The following is a 5,822-nucleotide window of genomic DNA, read 5'->3' on the forward strand; positions in this document are numbered from 1 at the left end:
TGTACAATGTTTTTTGAATGTCGAGCTGGCTCGGCATTCAAGCTCGACATTCAGTTCGGCATTCGCAAATAGTGTTGTATGCTTATTTTTGAATGACGAGCTGGCTCGGCATTCCAGCTCGACATTCAGTTCTGCATTCGCAAATAGTGTTGCATGCTTATTTTCAAATGTCGAGCTGGCTCGGCATTCCAGCTCGACATTCAGTTCGGCATTCGCATATAGTGTTGTATGCTTATTTTCGAATGTCGAACTGGCTCGGCATTCCAGCTCGACATTCAGTTCGACATTCGTATATAGTGTTGTACAATAATTTTTGAATGTCGAGCTGGCTCGGCATTCCAGCTCGACATTCAGTTCGACATTCGGAGAAAGTGTTGTACATTTTTTTTTGAATGACGAGCTGGCTCGGCATTCCAGCTCGACATTCAGTTCGGCATTCGCAAATAGTTTTGTATGCTTATTTTGGAATGTCGAGCTGGCTCGGCATTCCAGCTCGACATTCAGTTCGACATTCTGATATAGTGTTGTACAATAATTTTTGAATGTCGAGCTGGCTCGGCATTCCAGCTCGACATTCAGTTCTGCATTTGCATATAGTGTTGTAAGCTTATTTTCGAATGTCGAGCTGGCTCGGCATTCCAGCTCGACATTCAGTTCGACATTCGGATATAGTGTTGTACAATAATTTTTGAATGTCGAACTGGCTCGGCATTCCAGCTCGACATTCAGTTCGACATTCGGATATAGTGTTGTACTATAATTTTTGAATGTCGAGCTGGCTCGGCATTCCAGCTCGACATTCAGTTCATTATTCGGAGAAAGTGTTGTACAATAATTTTTGAATGACGAGCTGGCTCGGCATTCCAGCTCGACATTCCAGTTCGATATTCGGATATAGTGTTGTACTATAATTTTTGAATGTGGAGCTGGCTCGGCATTCCAGCTCGACATTCAGTTCGACATTCGGATATAGTGTTGTACTATAATTTTTGAATGTGGAGCTGGCTCGGCATTCCAGCTCGACATTCAGTTCGGCATTCGCAAATAGTGTTGTATGCTTATTTTCGAATGTCGAGCTGGCTCGGCATTCCAGCTCGACAATCAGTTCGACATTCGGAGATAATGTTGTTCAATAATTTTTGAATGACGAGCTGGCTCGGCATTCCAGCTCGACATTCAGTTCATTATTCGGAGAAAGTGTTGTACAATAATTTTTGAATGACGAGCTGGCTCGGCATTCCAGCTCGACATTCAGTTCGACATTCGGATATAGTGTTGTACAATAATTTTTGAATGACGAGCTGGCTCGGCATTCAAGCTCGACATTCAGTTCGACATTCGGAGATAGTGTTGTACAATGTTTTTTGAATGTCGAGCTGGCTCGGCATTCCAGCTCGACATTCAGTTCGGCATTCGCAAATAGTGTTGTATGCTTATTTTTGAATGACGAGCTGGCTCAGCATTCCAGCTCGACATTCAGTTCGACATTCGGAGAAAGTGTTGTACAATAATTATTTTAATGACGAGCTGGCTCGGCATTCCAGCTCGACATTCAGCTCGACATTCGGATATAAAGTTGTACAATAATTTTTGAATGACGAGCTGGCTTGGCATTCCAGCTCGACATTCAGTTCGACATTCGGATAAAGTGTTGTACAATAATTTTTGAATGTGGAGCTGGCTCGGAATTCCAGCTCGACATTCAGTTCGGCATTCGCAAATAGTGTTGTATGCTTATTTTCGAATGTCGAGCTGGCTCGGCATTCCAGCTCGACATTCAGTTCGGCATTCGCAAATAGTGTTGTATGCTTATTTTTGAATGTCGAGCTGGCTCGGCATTCCAGCTCGACATTCAGTTCGGCATTCGCATACAGTGTTGTATGCTTATTTTCGAATGTCGAGCTGGCTCGGCATTCCAGCTCGACATTCAGTTCGACATTCGGATATAGTGTTGTACAATTTTTTTTGAATGTCGAGCTGGCTCGGCATTCCAGCTCGACATTCAGTTCGGCATTCGCATATAGTGTTGTATGCTTATTTTCGAATGTCGAACTGGCTCGGCATTCCAGCTCGACATTCAGCTCGACATTCGGATATAAAGTTGTACAATAATTTTTGAATGACGAGCTGGCTCGGCATTCCAGCTCGACATTCAGTTCGACATTCGGATATAGTGTTGTACAATAATTTTTGAATGTGGAGCTGGCTCGGCATTCCAGCTCGACATTCAGTTCGACATTCGGAGATAGTGTTGTACAATTTTTTTTGAATGTCGAGCTGGCTCGGCATTCCAGCTCGACATTCAGTTCGGCATTCGCAAATAGTGTGGTATGCTTATTTATGAATGTCGAGCTGGCTCGGCATTTCAGCTCGACATTCAGTTCGGCATTCGCATACAGTTTTGTATGCTTATTTTCGAATGTCGAGATGGCTCGGCATTCCAGCTCGACATTCAGTTCGACATTCGGATATAATGCTGAACATTTTTTTTCAATGTCGAGCTGGCTCGGCTTTCCAGCTCGACAGTCAGTTCGACATTAGTGTTGTACAATAATTTTTAAATGTCGAGCTGACCGGTCGACCAACCGAAGACCGATGGACGACCGACGGACGGAGGATGGATAACCGATGGACGACCGACAGAAAGATAAGGGACGACCGATGGACGACCGATTGGCGACCGATGGACGACCGATGGATGGGAGAGGGATAACCGATGGACGACCGACATAAAGATAAGGGACGACCGATGGATGATCAACGGACGGACAAGGGCAGACAATGAACGACCGATGAACGGCCAGCAATTGGACTAGGGACGACCGATGGACGGCCGATTGACGACCGATGGACGGCCGACAGTTGGCCAAGCGACGACCGATGGACGACCGATGGACGGCCGATGGACGACCGATAAACGACCGACAGAAAGATAAGGGACGACCGATGGACGACCGATGGACGGCCGACGGACGACTGACATAAAGATAAGGGAAGACCGATGGCTGACCGATTGGCGACCGATGGACGGGAGAGGGATAACTGATGGACGACCGACAGAAATATAAGGGACGACCGATGGACGACCAACGGACGGACAAGGGCAGACAATGGACGACCGATGGACGACCAACAGTTGGACGAGGGGCGACCGAAGGACGACCGATGGACGACCGATGGACGACCGGTGGACGACCGATGGACGACCGATGGACGACCGATGGACGACCGATGGACGACCGATGGACGACCGATGGACGACCGATGGACGACCGATGGACTTCCGATTGGCCACCGATGGACGACCAACCGTTGGACCAGGGACGACAATCGGTCGGCCATCGGTCGTTTGTCGGACGTCCATCGGTCGTCCATCGGTCGTCTATCGGTCGTCCTTCGGTCGTCCTTCGGTCGTCCATCAGTCGTCCTTCGGTCGTCCATCTGTCGTCCATCGGTCGTCCATCGGTCATCAATGGGTCGTCCATCGGTCGTCCATCGGTCGTCCATCGGTCGTCCATCGGTCGTCCATCGGTCGTCCATCGGTCGTCCCTTACCTTTCTGTCGGTCGTCCATCGGTTATCCCTCTCCCGTCCATCGGTCGTCCATCGGTCGCCAATCGGTTGTCCATCGGTCGTCCCTTATCTTTCTGTCGGTCGTCCATCGGTCGTCCATCGGTCGTCCTTCGGTCGTCCATCGGTCGTCCTTCGGTCGTCCTTCGGTCGTCCTTCGGTCGTCCTTCGGTCGTCCTTCGGTCGTCCTTCGGTCGTCCATCGGTCATCAATGGGTCGTCCATCAGTCGTCCATCGGTCGCCCATCGGTCGTCCATCGGTCGTCCATCGGTCGTCCCTTATCTTTCTGTCGGTCGTCCATCGGTTATCCCTCTCCCGTCCATCGGTCGTCCATCGGTCGCCAATCGGTTGTCTATCGGTCGTCCCTTATCTTTCTGTCGGTCGTCCATCGGTTATCCCTCTCCCGTCCAACGGTCGTCCATCGGTCTTCGGTTGGTCGTCCATCGGTCAGCTCGCCATTTAAAAATTATTGTACAACACTATATCCGTATGTCGAACTGAATGTCGAGCTGGAATGCCGAGCCAGCTCGACATTATAAAAAAAAATATACAACAGTATATCCGAATTTCGAACTGAATGTCGAGCTGGAATGCCGAGCCAGCTCGTCATTCAAAAATAAGCATACAGCACTATTTGCGAATGCCGAACTGAATGTCGAGCTGGAATGCCGAGCCAGCTTGACATTCAAAAATCATTTAACAACACTATCTCCGAATGTCGAACTGAATGTCGAGCTGGAATGCCGAGCCAGCTCGTCATTCAAAAATTATTGTACAACACTATATCCGAATGTCGAACTGAATGTCGAGCTGGAATGCCGAGCCAGCTCCTCATTCAAAAATTATTGTACAACACTTTCTCCGAATGTTGAACTGAATGTCGAGCTGGAATGCCGAGCCAGCTCGACATTCAAAAATTATTGTACAACACTATATCCGAATGTCGAACTGAATGTCGAGCTGGAATGCCGAGCCAACTCGTCATTCAAAAATTATTGTACAACACTATATCCGAATGTCGAACTGAATGTCGAGCTGGAATGCCGAGCCAGCTCGGCATTCAAAAATTATTGAACAACATTATCTCCGAATGTCGAACTGAATGTCGAGCTGGAATGCCGAGCCAGCTTGACATTCAAAAAAAATTGTACAACACTATATCCGAATGTCGAAATGAATGTCGAGCTGGAATGCCGAGCCAGCTCGTCATTCAAAAATTATTGAACAACATTATCTCCGAATGTCGAACTGAATGTCGAGCTGGAATGCCGAGCCAGCTCGACATTCGAAAATAAGCATACAACACTATTTGCGAATGCCGAACTGAATGTCGAGCTGGAATGCCGAGCCAGCTCGACATTCAAAAATAAGCATACAACACTATTCCGAATGTCGAACTGAATGTCGAGCTGGAATGCCGAGCCAGCTCGACATTCGAAAATAAGCATACAACACTGTATGCGAATGCCGAACTGAATGTCGAGCTGAAATGCCGAGCCAGCTCGACATTCAAAAATAAGCATACAACACTATTTGCGAATGCCGAACTGAATGTCGAGCTGGAATGCCGAGCCAGCTCGACATTCGAAAATAAGCATACAACACTATTTGCGAATGCCGAACTGAATGTCGAGCTGGAATTCCGAGCCAGCTCCACATTCAAAAATTATTGTACAACACTTTCTCCGAATGTCGAACTGAATGTCGAGCTGGAATGCCAAGCCAGCTCGTCATTCAAAAATTATTGTACAACTTTATATCCGAATGTCGAGCTGAATGTCGAGCTGGAATGCCGAGCCAGCTCGTCTTTAAAATAATTATTGTACAACACTTTCTCCGAATGTCGAACTGAATGTCGAGCTGGAATGCTGAGCCAGCTCGTCATTCAAAAATAAGCATACAACACTATTTGCGAATGCCGAACTGAATGTCGAGCTGGAATGCCGAGCCAGCTCGACATTCAAAAATCATTGTACAACACTATCTCCGAATGTCGAACTGAATGTCGAGCTTGAATGCCGAGCCAGCTCGTCATTCAAAAATTATTGTACAACACTATATCCGAATGTCGAACTGAATGTCGAGCTAGAATGCCGAGCCAGCTCGTCATTCAAAAATTATTGTACAACACTATATCCGAATATCGAACTGGAATGTCGAGCTGGAATGCCGAGCCAGCTTGTCATTCAAAAATTATTGTACAACACTTTCTCCGAATAATGAACTGAATGTCGAGCTGGAATGCCGAGCCAG

The sequence above is a fragment of the Dreissena polymorpha genome, chromosome 5, assembly GCF_020536995.1.
Source record: "Dreissena polymorpha isolate Duluth1 chromosome 5, UMN_Dpol_1.0, whole genome shotgun sequence".
NCBI classification, from domain to species: Eukaryota; Metazoa; Mollusca; class Bivalvia; order Myida; family Dreissenidae; genus Dreissena; species Dreissena polymorpha.